Source organism: Pecten maximus, chromosome 9 (assembly GCF_902652985.1).
Source record: "Pecten maximus chromosome 9, xPecMax1.1, whole genome shotgun sequence".
NCBI lineage: Eukaryota > Metazoa > Mollusca > Bivalvia > Pectinida > Pectinidae > Pecten > Pecten maximus.
In genome coordinates, this window is record NC_047023.1 from 2,133,898 (window position 1) to 2,153,912 (window position 20,015).

The 20,015-nt window shown below is 33.9% G+C and overlaps 1 long non-coding RNA gene across 1 annotated transcript; it reads right to left on the bottom strand.

Annotated features, from left to right (window-relative positions):
• Window positions 1–19,140, bottom strand: LOC117334058. Its single transcript, XR_004534030.1, has 5 exons — window positions 19,081–19,140; window positions 14,081–14,170; window positions 6,988–7,072; window positions 1,737–1,823; window positions 1–88 (listed from the first exon to the last, which is right to left on the bottom strand). It is a non-coding gene; the product is annotated as an uncharacterized LOC117334058 (long non-coding RNA).
• Between the last annotated feature and the right edge of the window lie 875 nt (window positions 19,141–20,015).

Below are 20,015 nucleotides of genomic sequence, written 5' to 3' on the forward strand. Positions count from 1 at the left end.
CTTCTCTTTCTTGCCGTGTCTGTTCAGACAAATGTTCTTGGACTTCTGACTTCGATGATAACGATAATTTCTCCTTGATTTTGGCAATCTGTAACATATTTGTATTGGTGATTAACAAAAATTATCATTTCGGATGTCTTTAAAAACTAATCACATACAAACTCATTAATTAACCTGTTAACGAGACAACTTTTAATGCATGCTGTACGAGACCAAATTAAAATCTGTGATACTGTTTTTTGCTTATTCAATTTTGATATTTCAATAATACTGGATCTATGGTACAAATTTTACAAATGTAAGTATTTCTTATTAATTATTGTGGTGATCTTAGCTGTAAGTTCTATTTTCGGAATGTTCATTTTAGGGACTGATAAAGTGATATTGTGATTGTTATGTTGAAAATGTTTCAGGAACTCTCTATCGTGATATTTCAAAGAAGACAAAGAAGCTGAACACGTTTCTGAATCACAATATATCAGAGTATACGTTACTTTAACAACATTAACCCATTTTCAATTTATTCATAATTCAATCTGAACCAAAATACTTATGAACAGCTTTTCACTGCCTTCTTTGCTAGCTATTGGTGGCAACAAAATCGATAAATGCATAAAAAGGACAAATCAACAGCCTCCGTGCTGTTAGCTATCGCAATGAACAAATTTGTTTGTATTCAGAGTCACTCAATTTTCATTGAAATAAAACAATGTTTTAATTTCAATCAGTCAGAAGCCTTCGTGTGGTTGCTTTGGTGACGAAGACAATACGGTTGTATTCACAGTCCTCTAAAACCCATATTTACCTATTTTAATCGAAATTAAACAATGTATAAATTTTGACAAATCAGAGACAGGAAGAAAATGGAAGAAATAAACCAGTTTTAATTGCAAGGGGAAACCATTAGGGGAGTCATCCAAACGCCTCTGCAGTCATATCATTGTGTCCAGCTTCTCTCAAAGCTACTATATAATAATTCACTGAAATAAGAAAATGTCTAAATTTCAGTGAATTAGCAGGCAGGAAAGGGCGCCCAATTTGTTAAAATGTGAAAGTGAGGTTCCGAGAAGGGCTGATGTCCCATGATGTATCTACACACCAAATTTTATTAAAATCGAACAGTATTTAAATTTGACCAGTCAGAGTAAAAAAAATGGCGCCCAATTTGTTAAAATCTGAAAGTGCTCGAGGTTACGACAGTGACCGGTGTCCCATGATGCATTTACACACCAACTTTTATTAAAATCGAACAACATTTAAATTTTGACCAGTCAGAGGCAAGGAAATGGAGGATATTTTTATTTTTTTTTATTTTTGCAAAATAAAAATGACCGCCATTTCCTTGGCAATCCAGGAAGTTCCAAAACGGAGTTCGCGGAAATACATATATAATGCTATTTCTGAGATTTAAGCAGGACGTAGTTGCTACAGTTTGCTATTCATGTTCACATCATACAACATGGAATGTCCTTCTCCCCGTCGTTTGACATATTTGCTTTTATTTTAGTATATTTTATTTGAAAGTTAAAAAAAAGAAGATACAATTGCGAATTAAGACTTATCCGTAGATACGCCTTTGTTTTGTTGAATTACTGTGTTGGCAGCAACAAATATTTTTTTTAACAAAATAAAAATATATACAATGTATTGATGAGAACAATTAACACAATTTCTTAGGTTAATATAACCGTTGAGCACGATCATAGACCTGGCTGAGAAATTATTAGGAAACTCACCCGATCCTCATTTAGATCCCAGTAGACATTGTACTCATCCATTCTATTTGCTTGGCCACTTGCTACTTTCGCCTTCAAATACTGCAGCTGTAAGAATAATAAACATTATAGTGGAAATAAACTAGATATGTTAAGGATACGAGATATGTTATAAGCTTTGGACGACAAGTGGAGTAAATAATAACTTCAACACATAAAACACGTATGTAAAGCCACTAGGACAAACTAAGATTATTTAAAATACGTCTGTAAAGCGACTAGGATAAACTAAGATTATATAAAACACGTCTGTAAAGCCACTAGGACAAACTAAGATTATATAAAACACGTCTGTAAAGCCACTAGAACAAACTAAGATTATATAACACACGTCTGTAAAGCCACTAGGACAAACTAAGATTATATAAAACACGTCTGTAAAGCCACTAGGACAAACTAAGATTATATAATGCACGTCTGTAAAGCCACTAGGACAAACTAAGATTATATAAAACACGCATGTAAAGCCACTAGGACAAACTAAGATTATATAAAACACGTCTGTAAAGCCACTAGGACAAACTAAGATTATATAAAACACGTCTGAATGGTATTTAACAACCCCTATATCCTTGGCATACATACGCATAGCACGATGAATAATTTCCCTTTCGTAATCATTCGGAAGCCAGTTGAGCTCCCGCTTGAAAACTACTTTATATGTGTACTCATTTCTAGATTTCGATTTTAAAATGTGACCTGAAGATGTTCCATTAAGCTTTAGGCAATATTGCATTAGTACCCAATCTTAAAGACATGGTTTGACGTTCATGGCTGATATTGGTCTAATTTGAGAAAAACAAAGGTAAAACAAAACAAAGATAAGATATTCATGCCTTTTCAGTCAATTTCAAGAAGTCGGCATGCTTTAACGGATTAAAAAATGTCCTTTTTATGGTAGAGCGACATACAAGTAAAAACGGTTTTTTTTTTGTTTTTTTTTTGAAAATAAATTTATACATTTATAGTGCTGAATCTCAAGCGTTAAACATGGCATATATATAGGTGAGTAGTTGAATTAAATATTTTGAGTGGACATAATATTGTTACTAAAGGATTCTAAACAAATACGTCAATAGATATAGATGCTCAGGAGTGGGTTTTGTACAGAATTTAGCTGCTGCCTTCCTGCTTTTATATTTATATGTTTCGTTTGAGTCTCTCAGATTTGATTTTATTAGTAGTTATATAGTTATCTTTTCTTAGCATACATTAGGAGTACTGGACGGATAAAGTTAAAACGCCAATCTTCTAGGAATTTAAATATCCGCTTTGATTAACTGTACTAAAACGGAAATGTCTCAGACGTTAAACGTGTATTACCTGACTATTTGAATACATTGTATGTATAGTAAATTAGATCTTTTCAAACTCATTTATCTATAAACTGTTATACAAATATTGCGGTATATACAACCCGTGGTATGGATTATTAATGTATTGGTCACAATACATAATTAATGTATGTATAATTGGTTTACCTAAATATTACCTTAATATGAATATGTTCAAAAGAACCAAACCATTAAAAATACGGACATCCTCATATATTAAGGGCGCAATTGTGACTTTGTGCTAGATTTACCTCCAAGATTAACACTTCTAATACCTTCAGGTGTAGGGAAAGCATTTGATATAGTTTGAGATAGTTAAAAAATGTTTTAAACTAGTTTTGATCCCGACCAAATCAGAGGCACGGTGTTAAAGAGATAACACCGACAATGATTCAATGATTAAGACAGACAGTTTGAAAAACAATGAAATGGCAAATCTTACTAGATTTATTTGAGCATAGGTCTAAGACCCCTCTGCAGGCACAAAACCTTTTTTTATTCTAAACACAAAAGCACAACGATATGTACAGGCATATAATTAAATATAACTATAAATCATCTGTATTTCTTTCACTTAGTCCCGCCCCGTAGACCCTTAAAGGGTCAGATCTGCCGTTTTATGCTTTAAATACCAGAGAAAGAAAACGAAACAAATTGCTTCATTCCCCTTATACCCTTCGTTTTAAGCTGGAATGATCCCGTGTAAACGATTGGTCTGATTTTCTTGGGGGCCTGTGGGAATAGATCAGGTGGGGGTGAGGAGCTGTTTAGTCTAACTCACGAAAATTAGTCCTTTTCCTCGACAAATGCTTGACCTAAATTGACACCAAATGTTGATATATTTACAAAGAACAGGAGGAAGGACATTGCATTATCATCAATACGGCTTCTATTTGACCCAACCAATCAGGCTTTTATTTGGCTAGAATTGCTGTGTATACCAAATTGGTTCCCCTTCAACAAAGGACTTTTCAGAAAAAAATTCCTTTCACTTAATACGACAGAAGAAGTATTTTAACGAGTTTTTTCCTATAGTCAAAAAGACATCATTAATATTCATTCCTACCATCGTGTCTCCATAACCAGGTGAGCAAAAGATCCATGTTTCAGTGCCTACATTGATTGTGGTGACGCACGGACGATACAAAACCAATGACTGATATAGATCAGATCGTCTCTTTCCCATAGTACTAGTTACCGATATTCACAGGAATGTGTTTAATGTCTATATTATACAACGCATTTATTTGTCCGAATAATTATTTTTTTAACAAAACTACCATATGTCTCGTTATATTAAACAGTTGTTGAAGACCATGTTCTAATATGAAAACAATACAGGTTTTAATTTATTATGATGAAAACGAGAGATTACGGATGTTACTTCACGAGTGACGTAACCAAGAATGTGTGGACCGTAGTATGGTGAGGGACGGTCATGTACATGCGGCTAATTCAGAATACTTTGCCAGAGCTAACTGAAAAACGACTCTATACATTTTGATAAAACTTTCCACACTTGTAAAACTCGGTGTGATCTAGTCCTGGCATGTCCCGTATATCTTTGAATAATGTACTTATGGAGATATTTTGAGTACAAACACACCAAAATCGACACTTTGACTGCTGGTTTCTGCACAACTTGGTATAGAGAATTAACGCATGAAGCCAACTTACATTACATGTAACTCCCAAGAAAACGGTATCATTAGTTTTTCTGTATCTATCACAGAACAGTCATAATAGGGTTTTGAACATGGGTACTATGTACCGCGAGGTCACACATTCCGGAGAGTCTATTACGGACGTACGTCACGAGTGACGTTTCTAAGTCTGTTGTATTTTACTGTCACTGCCAATATTTCTAACAATTTTACAATATCAGAGAAAATACGAACGACACAATTCTCCGCACATTTTTTTCACAAATAGCTCTATCCCAAAGACAGGATTAATATTGTTTTGGCGTATATGGTACATTAAGTTTAATTTTCTGTCGTGTCCTTGATGCAACAGTTTCCGCTAAGGGCAAACGTGTACGTATAATTGAAAGACAGTAAGCCAGACATTTACACTGCACTGGGGAAGAATTCCCGCCTTTTTACACCCAGATTCCAACGCACTTCTATTTTCAGTAACAGTGTGTATTTATTATTTTCTAAATCTCAACACGCTATTTATCCTCTATCTTATATAAAGTATCCGTTTCATGTGTTATTTACTCGAGGAAACAGCTACAAACCAAAGAAACGCATTCTCCACAGGGACTTGGTTCCTCTACCCCTGACCCGGATATAAATAATCGACATGGTGATAGATGCATATTGACAGTTATCTCCATAAAATATATCGAAGTTAATTGTGATCTCGGTCCCAATATGATGTTCAGACCAGAAGTAGTTGTGTGTACACCTGTGGAAGTTATTTTCAGTATCAATAGTAAAGCGGTATTTTCAACTTAGTTATAGAAATACTTTATTGATTTTAAAGACATGAACAGCACATTAGAAGTCCTGATTTTGACATCATATCATTTGTATGACATTTCTTTTTAATCGTTGATGGTATATGTCACTATTTATCGATTAGAATACCGCGAGTACATCTGTTATTAAGATGAACTTAGGGTTGATTGTTTGCTTGTTTCCTCACCACGTGTATATATTGCAATCAGGATCTTTTTGAGGCTGGGTCTCCTTATAGTAGTGGGTGACTACCTCACTGAACAACACACAAGAGACCCTGAACGTATGCTTGGATATATGCCAATATATGTCCCATAATCAATGTGTCACATTTCAGAAACTGAAGAATTGTGAAAATTATTACAGTCGAAACCGTCAAACCTCGCGCCAGTATTAATATCTAAACGTTATTGAGAGTTGTAAATGCCGCAAGAATAAATGAGGTGCAAGTGAGGAAATTAAGTGAAATTGAGGAAATTAAGTGCAAGTGAAGGTATTAATGCTAAAGGAAGGGAAATAAAGGTTTTGGGGTTTACCAGTGTTATAAGATAACCAATACTTATTAATCTCCACACTTAAAAAAAAATGACACAAGTGTTCTTCAAGGTCATGGGGTGTGCAACTGACCCTTTATTTTCCGATCGGTCAACCGAGATGACCGCCACAGACTTACTTGCCTCTGACTGGTGAAATTTTAGATATTGTTTGATTTCGATTACCATTGGTATATGGTATATAGGGGTATTAGGGGACTGCAAATTCCATTGCACGTATATCATTGCCATATCAAGGTGTCTAATTGGTTGAAGTTTAGATATTGGATGTGGATGCAAAATGGTAAATAGGGGAATTCGAATTCAACCACATGGGATTCATTGCAATAGCACCCACATGGAGGAATTCAATTGGTCGAATTTTAGATGCAAATTCAACCTCACGGGTTTGATGTAAGCCAGGATTCGTCCATTGAACCTCTGAACTCAAGACGGACATTCTTATATCATTTTCAGCATTCATTTTTATCCTTTGTTCGTGCTCAACCAGAGTTATCGTCCCTCACTACACTTCATTCTTTCTGTGACACTCCTTCATGTGTCACCCCACTAGTTATGATGAAAATAACTTTCATAAATTCTACATGACACAATTTGATTACATATGACTCCTATAAAGATGCCCTAGTGGATTATTATTATTTGATAAGTTATTCAGGGAAATTCGATGTTACAAATAATCAGTAACAATTAACATTCTATTTTATTAGTGCTTCGACTGACCTACACGTTATGCTATGACTAAGAAATATTTTCGATGCCTCAATAAAAACAAATACACTGCTAAACCATTGAATCACTCTGACTCCATAGGAACGGGAATCATACTGATAGACCCGGGTTATATCGGGAAACTCACCTGATTCCAATCAGCTCCTTTATCTAATAGTAGCCGAACGATATCTTCATGACCTCCTGGATGCTGCTTCAATCAAAGCGTAGGACTGAAACAGTGATGAATTATAAAGACAACGTCATCAGTAAATAATGCATATTTATTGAATAATTCTTCATCGCGTTGATTAAAAATAAATTCAAGATATATCTTTGCATTGTTTTTTGAAAAATGAAATATTTAATATATTACTTGTAACATGCAATCATGCCATACACTTTATTGAATATTCGTCAAAATATCACTGTGATACGATTAGTATATTCTGATCTATGAATAAAAGTGTGAAGTTTTTAACAATTTATGTCAATGCGAAATTAAATAATGATTAGAAAATCGAAACAATAATTCGAATTTCTGTGAGACAAAATCTGAGATCTGACATAGTTAGTCATCAGTACATGATCAAAAATAATTAGTTTGCAGCACCGCTATATTAGACACATTTTAAATAGATTTTAATCATGCCAGATAATATTGATATTAGGATCATTAACCTATCAATAGTATGATTGTGTCGATGCCTCATTCGTGTAATTGGTTGGAAAAGATATATTACATTTAAGTGTCATGATTCTCACTTTTGTCTATTTACTTCCATATATGGTATTTATCCGATCTGACAAGTAGATGGTTTTATACGAGACATAAACGAGTCACAACATTCTTTCCTAGTTTTACAAATGGTATTGATAAAATAAATCACTAAGACAAAACAGAATAAAGCAAAAGAATAAAAAACATTTTATTACAATTAATGTTTTATGGTAATTTTTACATTGTGTCATCACACATCGGCGGCACTTTAAATTGGCTTGTGTGCATTCTATTTTTGCAAATATTTGAAAAAGTGTTATATCAAGCGTGATTAAGGTATTTGAAAAAGGAACAAAGGACATACATTGATAAAATTTCAACGGATTTATTACAACAGTCATATCCATCAGTCTCTAAGTCCGATTCTAAGGAGAAAAAACAGCTTATTTAACGATTGATATCATGGACGGAACAGCCACCTTCTGACAGTTATGTTCTCAAGTTTGATAATATTGTTCAACAACTGCAAGCAGACAGTACCGGTGAACTGTTAAAAACTAGGAAAAGGTAGTTTTATTATGTCACGAGACAGCAACATTGACCCAAAATGGAAAAATCGAAATATTGGAAAATTAGTACACAGTGATAAACACTTTGGTTTTTGAGTAAAACACTAAAATATCTGACATAAAACAGTAGAATTTAGCCTTGTCCCAAGATTCAAAAGACAACATTACAAAAGCCATACTTTTGAAAAATGGAATGAAGGCATTTTGTGTAATTAGTTTTGCTATATCATTAAACTTAAATAGGAAACCCCCCCAAAATATAACAATATTATTAACATCGTAGACACACAAATGATATGACTATAACTTTTGTAAATGGAAAATAGCAAAGACCTGCATCGGGAAAGTTATGCGCGTTATACTCAGATCATGATCCGCAACATGGCAAGGCGGGGAGGGAACGATGATTTCCTTTTATCACCAAAACAGCAACTCAAAACCAGCGCCTAATTTGTTGGAAGTTCTACAATAGGGGAGTATGTAACCGAAAAGTAATATGTTCCTACAAAAAGTGCCAAAACGTGCATGAGGGACTTGATAAAAGGTTATTTTCGAAAACGATGACAACAGAAGGGAACCAGCCACTACTGTTTATTCCACAATCCCTATTATCATATCTAGTTGTTACCACCATGCCTGAAGAACATCCTTCTTAAAGGGTGAACAGAAGGGTTCTTCTTACAGTTATTTGGGTCCAGGAAAGCCGACTTTATATCATCTGCTAGAAATCATCAAGTCATTTCAATGCAAAAACTTAGAAGAGAAGTTGAGGTTAATAGTTTTGAAGGTATTTTATATTCGACCTCCTTTATAACAAGAGACCTATGGGCCTTAACGGTCATCTGACAAAGATTTACAGCAGGGAGACACTCCTCAATCCAGCCTCGTTACCATAAATTATGTATACGCAGGCAGTCATGTTTCAGATCAAATCTGGTTTTTATCCTTTTTGGCTTAAAGGAGGAGCAGCATCTTAAATGAAAATTTCAGCCAAGTTTCCATTTTTAGGAGCATGTCCCTCTGTCCCAATGGGTCGGACAAGCCTCGTGTATAGCACTAAATAATTTCCCGTCCCGAATAATGTTTTATACTAGATATTGTTATAATCAATAAGGGCATTAAAGAGGATAGGCATTTTAAAGCAATATTTAACCTAAGTGTTCCTTTTGGGTGCCCCATCCTTCTTTCCCCAGGGCTCAGACCAGTCTCATTTATATAAAGTATGATTGCTGTTCCCTTAAAATGTTTTAAACTAAATTTGGTTGTTATCAATAAAGGCATTAAAAAGGAGAGTGATTTTAAAGCAAAATGTTTGTTAAGTTCTCCTTTTGGGGCCTCACCCTTCTGTCCCCAGGGGCCCTATAAACATCACTTATCAAAATTGCGATTGCCATCCTCTTATAATAATTCAACCAAATTTAGATGTAATCTAATGAAAGGTTGATGAAGAGCAGAGTTTTAAAGCAATAATTTACCGAAGTTCCCCCTTTGGGGCCCCGCCACTGTGGCCCCAGGGGTCAGAATTGCCTCATTTACATAAAACATGATTCTTCACACCAAATGTGGATGAAATCCACCCAAGAGTAAAGGAAGAGTAGGATTTTAGAGCAAAAATTCAACACAATTTCTTTTTGGTGCACACCTCTCTGGCCCCAGGTCTAACACCAGCATCATTTATATAAACTATGACCTCCTCCCCAATGATGTGTCACATCAAATTTAGCTGTAATCCACCCAAGGGTGAAGTATACTGCCGAAGACACCAAGCAGCACACCCGACCCGGTCACACGGACAACGGGCCAACTAGTGCCCCACTCCCAATATACTGGTCGCTAAGCAGGAGTAGCAACTACCATTTTTAATGACTTTGGTATGTCTCAGCTTTGGGACACAACCCAAAGCCTTCTTCAAAGAGGCGAAGACCAAACGTGAGGCATTGTCATGGGAGGTATTAGGAAGAAGAAAAATGTTCAGAAAGAAGAGAAAAGATAAGATCCAAAATTTAGACACCTCTTACGATCATGCAATGGATTGGAGGGCTAGTGATAAAGTGTCGGGGAACCTTAACCACCTGGACACCTCCGGCACCCTTCCATATGTATACGGGTGTCATTAAATTTCCAGACGTTTTAATGTTGAGAGCTTGGACTCTTTATTTTCAGAATAACAACTCATTCTCGATAGTGCATTGGAACCCCGACCAAGGAAAGTATACAACGGACCATTACCAGACATTTTACGTTTCGCAAGCTTGTATAAACTTGAGTCGGAGATATTTCCAACAGTTTGTTTGTCGTTCTTTATTGCTCACTGCTCATATAATGGCTTATCTACTTCAACAGTGTTAAGCTATGCATCAGACATTGAATATTACAATAGATTTAGTGAGTGTAATGACGATAGCAATGATTTTGTGATAAAGAAAATGTTGAGGGACATTCTAGCTGTGCACATGCGGATGACGTCAATTTGCCTATTACATGATATATCCCTACAAAGTTGGGTTGGTTAAAATGCTTACCACATATCCGCATCAATGTAAGAACGTACTAAGGGCAATGATATCCAATGGATTTTTTTTACGAAACGGAAGATAACATTTGTAAATTGAATAACAAAAATACAATTATGACTTCTTGTGTCGATCGATATGTTGATTTATGGAACGAAAATAAATCAATGTCGACCAAGGGCGGTATGCTTATGAGACATTGATGATTCCGAATGTAATTCAGATCATATATTGTTCCAAAATATTCATCACAACGTCAACAATGCCGCATCTTTGATAAAATAAATAACACGTGATCAGCATCCGTTGGAAATCTGAAAATCTACTAATTGAATTTTTATTCTTAATTGTTTTGCTAATTATTATAAAGAATAAGTAAAATGTGAGGTAATATGTGACAAAGAATGTATACATAATGCAGGTACAGTAAAACTCGTTTATAACGAACTCCAGGCGACCTTGAAATTGAATTCGTTATACAAGTAGTTCGCTGTATAAATAAACGAACGGGAATAAAAGTTGATAAAAAATCGTTATACGTGTTAAGCCTACCGTAACTAGCGAATTTGTTAAGACTAATACTGTTAAAACAAACAAGTTAACAAACAGGTAAAGTAACATTCCTTTAATTACAGAAAAAATACCGAAAAGTGAATGTTTGGAAGAGTTCACAAGGAGTACAGCTATTTATTACAGTCATATTGTTTAGAAGATAATGGATGAGAAAATGATACGAAAATATGGAAAAAAATAATACCTTGTTCACGTATCGTGTGGTTAATTAATTTCCGATTGATTGATGACTAAGCATACCTTGTTCATACAATTTGTCGCTAACTTAAACTCGATCTAAAAATGATTAAACATTGTTTAGACGGCGTGCGGATAAGTCTGCTCACAAGTCATCCTCGATCATCAATAATATTAATAAATTCCTAGTCCTTATATATCGCTATATTACTGCAACGTAGCAGACTTAAAGTGGTTCACAAAATATTATATGTGATAAGTGTAGCTTTAGCATCTAGCTGTTCCTTAGAAACAGACAGTGTCTTTCTAGATTGTGAACATACAAGCGGAGCAACAATGCTAATAGCTTACACGATATATTTCTTCTACATGAAATTTATATTGTCCATCACAATTTATCTGCTGGCCGTAGAACAATTGTATCATCTTCAATGACCATTTCCAGCCCCCACCCCCAATTCTTGTTAATGTTTGAGTTAGGATGCCGCACGATAACCATAATTGCACCTTCCTTTACAACAAGTACAAGTCTAGCCACTTGTCTCTACCCGAACAAGGTAATCCATCTACTTTTTCCTTTTTTCTCTTGTGTCCCCTACAACAGCATAATATACTAGATGAAGATACAACTCAGTCAGTTACAAAGTTGGTGGAAGTAATTTCCAGGAAGTGATACATTACAAATGAGACAAATGAGATAAGACAATGTTACGAAGAATATACAACCTTGACGTGTAAAAGGAAAAGGTAAATAAGGAAAACACCGATGAGAATAATTATTAGTGGTATCAACCACCCTACTGAGACAATCACATCCGTGACATTACGGTCTTCATAAACAGGATGGAATAACTACCACAACTATTACCCGAAGGTGTCATAGTAATCTGTATGGATGTTAAGTATTCATATCCAATTGTACCAAGGGAAGAGGCGTGTACCAAAGCTTTAAATGCAAGATCGTGTAAATCAGTACAAACAGAGGAGGTCATACAGTTGATAAAAACTCTTCTGGATAACAAGAACTTTGAATTTAACGACAATAACTAGACGTTCGTGAAACTGTTATTTGATCACGACTCGGGATGAATTATGCATCCACTTATATAGGAGCATGGGAACGTGAATTATTTGATAGGTCACCGTCCAAACCGCTGGTATATCTCCGGTACGTGGACGACATATATGGCATTTGGACACATGGAGAGGAACGACTGGAGAAGTTTTGAACTCAGGCTAATTCTTTCCACAGCCGCATAAAAGTAATTATGTGATCATACACTAATAAAATCGAATTCCTAGATACGTTTACGTACATAGACAAGGGGATGATGACAACTACACTGTTTGAGAATTTGTACTTCACCGGGAAGACGGATCACTACAGAAAAGTAAAGGAATCGATTCCATATGGTTTAACGATTCGGGTGAAGAGAATATGCAATGAGAGAAAGGATTATACAATGATGACAGCAAAGACATCTAACATCATATGTTGGTTGATTTGTGAAAAATGTGAGCACACTGTGTATATTGGAGAAACGTCAATAATGATGAAGTAGCTAATCCAAGATCAACTACATTCAATCAGATCAAATGACATATATCATTCAGTAACGGTACATTTCAACAGTAATGGCCATACTGAACAACACGTTAAAGTAGTAGTAATTGAAAAAAGTAGCGATTTACTGAAGAGAAAGGCAATGACATTACCTTAACGATATGGAACCATGAATCAGCTGAACAGAAAGCGTGAGAAAAAGTTAAGGAGATAGTAACGTTATATTTCCAACCCATAAATAGTACGAGAAAAAAAACGTCATAATACCTTAGTTCCTATAGCGATCAACACAAACATTCAGACGCTTGAAAAAGATGGCTATGCCTTTGAAGCGTCGTGTTCATTTTTATATGATATGATGATAAAACATACAAGTATGACGACGGAATCCTAAATCAGTATATTGTGAAGTATATTGCTCATAAATTGTGTCAGTAAAAAATCTCCGATCAGAATATGATTAAGCATTCTTTTTCACATAAGTCACGTGGTAAGTGATTGTCGAAGAGTATAAAGTAAGCAATAAAAGAATCATGCTGCATCGTGGTATCGAATAAATGTTCAATTTTGATCTGATCGGGACTACATGAACAAATCAAAAATTTATTGTGGGTTTTCCTCGTTGTGGCAGAAGATTTACGGTGAATGCATCAGGGCCTACTGATTGGATATTCAGGTTGAGAAGTTTCTTTTTCTGAAAAGTTTTTTTTCCAAGCCTGTTTTTATCAGGGAGAATTTATTGTAAATTAAGGTGATCAAAAAATAAAGATAGAACAAAACCTTATTATTTGTTTGCCACACAACGAAACATATAAATACATTCACAATAACTTGAAAAAGAATTTCATAACAAACTGTGAGCAAGTTATTATTATACGAATTGGACACTAGACGTGTCCCTGTCTCAGCCTGATTAGGCCTGTTTCTAATGATAATCTTCGAGGCATAAAGAATCATAACCCAAAATGAAAACGATTTTGTTTAATCAATGTTTTAAGCTGTCTCTACCTCAGCTAACACCGATGAGACAATAAAATGATTTATTCATCGAATGGTGACAGTTCAAGCAATATTAAAATAAAGCATCACCATACACCTTCCTTTGAAATGTTAAGTTAACCAACCTTATTTACGTCGGCTCCTTTATCCAGCAGTATCTTAACAATTTCTGTGCGACCTAACGAAGTTGCTCTGGACAAAGCATTTGACTGAAACTGTAATCATCACAAATTACAAGTACCGTCAACATTGTCATCGTCATGCTATATATACAGGTATTGCCTTGTGGTTAAATTATTTCTAAAAGTAAATAATAAGGGCACAGCTCTAGGGCGCCGAAGGCGGCCGAGCAAAAGCTCTCTAAATACTGGAAAACGGTACCTCCAACAAGAGTTGCCTCTTTTCCCATACATACGAACAAAGAAAATCGTATGGTCCAAAAAACCGGTACCGGAATGGCTCAAAACCGGATGTAGTATTCCCATGGGCAAAAATCTGGCAACACCAAAGTCTCACTATTGTGTTTAAACATTAGTTATATATGACTTTTGTTCTCAGATGAAAAATAAGTAACAAAACAGCGGTATGTTTTCGCTTTTATTTTTATCATGTCGTCCGTAACCGATCGGGAATTACCGAAAGTCTTCGTCTCCATTCACGTCCGACCTAGATACATTGTACACAACAAGACATGCGAGTACGTTGGAATTAAACTCAGTATAGGGTCCTTGTAATTATTTTTGTATGTGGTTCCAGTCTTATCTGATCAAAGGTAGGCATTTGCCGATAACACTGTGTTATGATCGATTCTATCGTAAATATTTCAGCCGCCTTGTCGATTTATTTTCTCAGCGTTAACGTTAAGCTTACGACAGGCACTTGATTTACATTGTAAACAATAACTGATAACATGCCGAAAGACAACTAGGCTAGGCATGCATAGGAAACAAGTGCCTATCGGTTACGTCCCAGCTTTTTTATTGTTAGTTACAGATAATACGATTTGTCTGACTCGCATTGTTTATTATAATTAGAAGAAGGTTATATTATCTACAGCACATGGGACTAGTAACCATTTAAAATGTCTGAGTCTAGATTCTAGTATAGTATATAAAGCCCATGTGATAACCCTAGATTTTTATCATTTATGATATGCAGGTTTAGTACATGTGTAGTTAGTCTACATTAGTCAGCAGAAATAAACATAGATCAACATGGCACATATGTAGGTTGTACCAAGAATAATGATTGAATTTTAAATAAAATTTATCTGAAAAATAATTCTTTGCAATGTTTATAAAATAATTGTCATATTATACTGTTGAGAGTATTATAGATCAGATTTCTATTGCTAAGTATAGTAACTGTTTATTTCACAAAATATTGCCTGAAATTATTAAAAAGGAAATTTAAAACAATCTTTTGTACTCAATGTCAAAACATACAAGGACTGTTTTATTGTGTGTGTTCTAATTAGGTGTTTAAAGTTCCAACACTTCTCCAATGCCTGGCATGTTCTTAAATGACCCTGGCAGTTAATTATAAAATGAGACTTAATTTAGAGGGACATAACTTCTTTCAGATATCATAACCATGTACACTTTTTTACTGATGAAATCCACTTTTGAACAGGGAAATAAATCAATGCCAAAATGTACAGAAACAAAATGATGAATCCTACAAAAATACTGACTGGCTTTCAAGTAAAAAGTGATATTTTGGTATAGGAATAAAGAATTTTTAGGACATAGAATTTGGAGAACTTGTGTTAATTACCCTGCGAGTCAAACTGTTTGATATATGTAAATTAAAGATTCGAAGATTTACTTTTTGGGAAAAAATCATATTTTCCAATTAGTTTAATTTTGATGACCTAACCTTTGAATTTAAACTAATGATGAAATCACCCTTTAAATGAAGTAAACCAAATTTAAACCAAATGTATAACAATGTTTATGAACACATGTAAATGTACAGTGTAATATGATCTAAACCTTATAAACAACTGCTGTTAATTTCCAAAGTCTGGAAGATTATAGAATTTCTATAATTATTTTGTATTTAATCATAATTACAAAAGGAGAGTAATTGTCTATGGTGTTGACTCTTAGTAGGTTTAACTTAAATTTGCTACAAATTCTGTTTTAGTGGAGACAAGAGAATACATGTACTTACAATCAAAATTAATTAACTCGAACTATGATAACTCAAAAACACTGATTATAAATTAAAGTATCTCACTGGTCCAAGTCAAAATCTTTGTCTTTATAGTAATAAAATATATATAAGATAATTCAAAGTTTGACAACTCGAAAAACTTTGATATAAATAACTAAATTTAAACTTTCAACCAGATATTACAAAATTGACAGAACATTATAATTATATACTGATGTAATCCAAAAGTTGATTCATATTTTATTTTTAAAAGCGCACAATGTTAACTGTTAAGTGAATTTCTTAAAAGTTCTCTATAAACAGATCTTCAAATCATATGTTAAGTACATGTCCTCGGTCCAAAGCGGTTTTGCCCAAAAATGAGTTGAAGTGACTGAATAACAGTTCAAAGTGTTCTATATTCCATTCCAAATATATGGTAGAATCAAATATTACACATGGTAGAAGGATCTTCAATTCAAGTCCTTTAAAATTGATATGATTTAATGCACCTTGGGTCTGTAGTTTTTTTTTTTTTTAAGATGAGGGGACCCGTGTGATTAGTTAACTCAATACAAAAACAGAAATTATATTGAATATTGCTATTGGAAATAACACAAACTTTAATAGAAGTATCAGAATGGGATATCTGTGCAATAGTATATGTTTATATATTTATGTACATGTGAATATAAATATATATAGAATAAAACTTGTAGAAACTTTGTGAATCGATTAAATATGTACATGTATATGTATATATATACCGGTATATATATTGGAACTATGACTGATCCACAGTCGCCTTGAGTAGTGGGACCAAAAAGCGTAAAATTGACGAAACTTCTAAACTTCCAGATATGAAGAAATCAAACATATCCTTCATGGAAGAAAGAGACTTGATTAAGGTACTTTTCAAAATATTAGGATTTTTGTTTACCAAAGGGTGTCCTGTTCTGTTACCCTATAGGGATGAGTTATAGAAATAATTATTTAATTCATATACAGAAATCACACTTTTTGGCCTTATTTAATTTGTTCAATTAATTTATTAAATAAAAGCGAGTTTACAACCATCACTAGAAATATTCAATAGCAGTGGCGTCAATATTTGTTTAAAGTCCACATTTGACAGTGTTATTGAGTTGCATGCTGTCAGATTGAATAGAAAATGGTGAGGGTACTGATACAATCGTACTGTTGTACATGCACCTATACTGTACATGCACCTATCCATCATTTAGAGGATTTTTTTCCAGGTTCACCTATTTGTGGGTAAAATAAAAATACTAACAGGGATTCACTTTAAACTGTGTTATAAAAGCAATATTATTCTAATTGAAACTTAAATGTCTTTACAGATTCACATATTTTGGCCTCAAAACTGAATTTTGAGAATTTTCATTAAAGTTCAGTTTTCACCCTATCTCAATGTCTCACTGAACACTAGTTACTGATGTTATTTAATTACTTGAACACTACTCCATAAATTGAAAGATGTTATTGATAAAGCGGGAAAGATGAGATATATAATTCTGTTTAATTCTTGTTAATATAAGGCCTTTTGATGACTTATCATGGCCTTGTGATTTTCATAAATCTGCTAATATAATGAAAAAAATACATATATATTACATAAACATATATATATACACGTATACAAGTGACAATTAGATTAGCTGTGCTCTTCCAAGGCTTTGCCTTCATTCATATTAATCACTTCTATGAATTAATCATCAATTATATTGCACACACACTTTTTCATTTTATTGACATTTTTATTTATTCATTTTTGTCAACTGATATATTCAGTAAAAGACACCTTAATTTACATGTACGAGTAAAAGGAACAATGATTTAAATGCACAGGTAACAGCGAGCTAAACTGATAAAAGAAAACTCCAACTGTATTATTAACTTGTTTTTTGGGACACATAGATATATATTTTCTCATTTATGGGAGAAACATGATGACAACGAAAATATAACAATATATGACTAGTCCAAGGGCAGAACCCCTAGTTTACTTGAACAATCTTTAGGGAAAGTCTTTTTCGAAACAAAGTATACAGTCATCAACCTTCAACTATAGAAGTATTTATTTGTTGGCAAGTTTCCCAAAGACACTAAATACATTTATTCTCTCTCTGTGTTTATCTATTTGTATTTATTCACCTTATACGAATTGAACAGTGTTGCCATTCTGTAACATTACACGATGCAGAGTTTTGTTGCAAAGATACAGAACTTGCTCTGGTAAGGTCCTATCATGACAGTGTCATGTAGTCGTAAATATTAAATCATCAACTGAATGCGACATGATGAGGTCTGGTCTGAATTTTAAAGTTGAATACATAGCTTTCTTATTAGATAACGATATGTATATACTACATCAAGGATCAGTGCTAGGACTTTCATTTTTGTAGCACATTCAAACACACATAAAGATACCTTGAGTTGTTTGTCTCTGACAATATGATTGCCCTTCAAAAATGTACAATATTCAATGTCAAGCTATCGTAATCAGATGAAATAATAAGCACATATTGGGGAAAAGATAAGGATCAAAAACAGGGGGTTTGAGCTAGCTCCATCTCAACATTAAAAGACATTATTTGTTTGCCAAACAATGAAACATGAAAGTATTCATGCATACTGACTTGAAAAACACACGGCGAGCTATTGAGATACAATGACAGATTGTGAGAAAGTTATTGTTATGAGAAGTTGGCATAAGACATGTCTCTCTCTTAGCCTTATCAGGACTGTTTTAATGATAGTCTTGTTAGGTAGAAAGTATCATGATCCTAAATGAAAACGTTTTTGTTCAATTATTGTTTTTAACTGACTCTACCGCAGTAAAAACCGAAACAAAATTATTAATGCATCGAGTTGTGACTGTTCAAGCGATATTACATACAATAGAACATCACCATACAGCTTCCATTAAAATGTTTAGTTAACCAACCTTATTTACGTCGGCTCCCTTATCCAGAAGTATCTTAACAATTTCTGTGTGACCACGCTCAGCTGCATTGGACAAAACATTGGACTGAAACAAATGAAAACATCACTAATTACAAGTACGTCGACATCGTCATCGTCATGCTACATATACAGGTATTATCTTGTGGTTAAATTGTTCCTAGAAGTAAATGATAATGATTTTTATAAATCAATCATAAATAATATCATACACATTATTTTTCATTTTATTGACGTTTTAACTATCTATTTATTTCTGTCAACTAATATAATCAGTAAAGGACACCTTAATTTATCTGTACGGATAACAGTAGCATCGAATTGAATGTACAGGTAGCAGGGCGCTAAACTGATAAAACCAAACTCCAACTGTATTATTTACGTAAATATTTTGGACCAGCTAAATATATATGATCTCGGTGATGGAAGAAGCATGATGGCAATGAAAATATAGACCAGGGCAGAAACCTAAGTTTACCTGAACAAACTTTAGGTAATGCGGGAAAATTTAAAAATGATTAGAAAATGGGGGCCCTTTAATTCGTTTTTTTTTGAGACAAAATCTGAGGGTCTGTATGTTTTGTCATCAGTACATGAAACAAAAAATATTAGTTTGCCGCAAAACCCCTAAATTAGACACATTTTTAAAAAAATTTTAATCATGCCGAAAAATATTATATTTGGATCATTAAAATCCAAAAAGTAGGTTTTGCGATGCCCATTGTGTAAATTTGGGTTTTGGGAAAAAAAAATTAAATTTAAAAAATGTCTGATTCTCACTTTTGTTATTTACTTCCCAATATTTTGGTATTTATTTCCCATCTGACAAGTTTGATGGGTTTTATTTCGGGGAAAATAAAGAAATCACAACATTCTTTTCCTTAGTTTTACAAAAGGGGAAATTTAAAAAAAAATTAA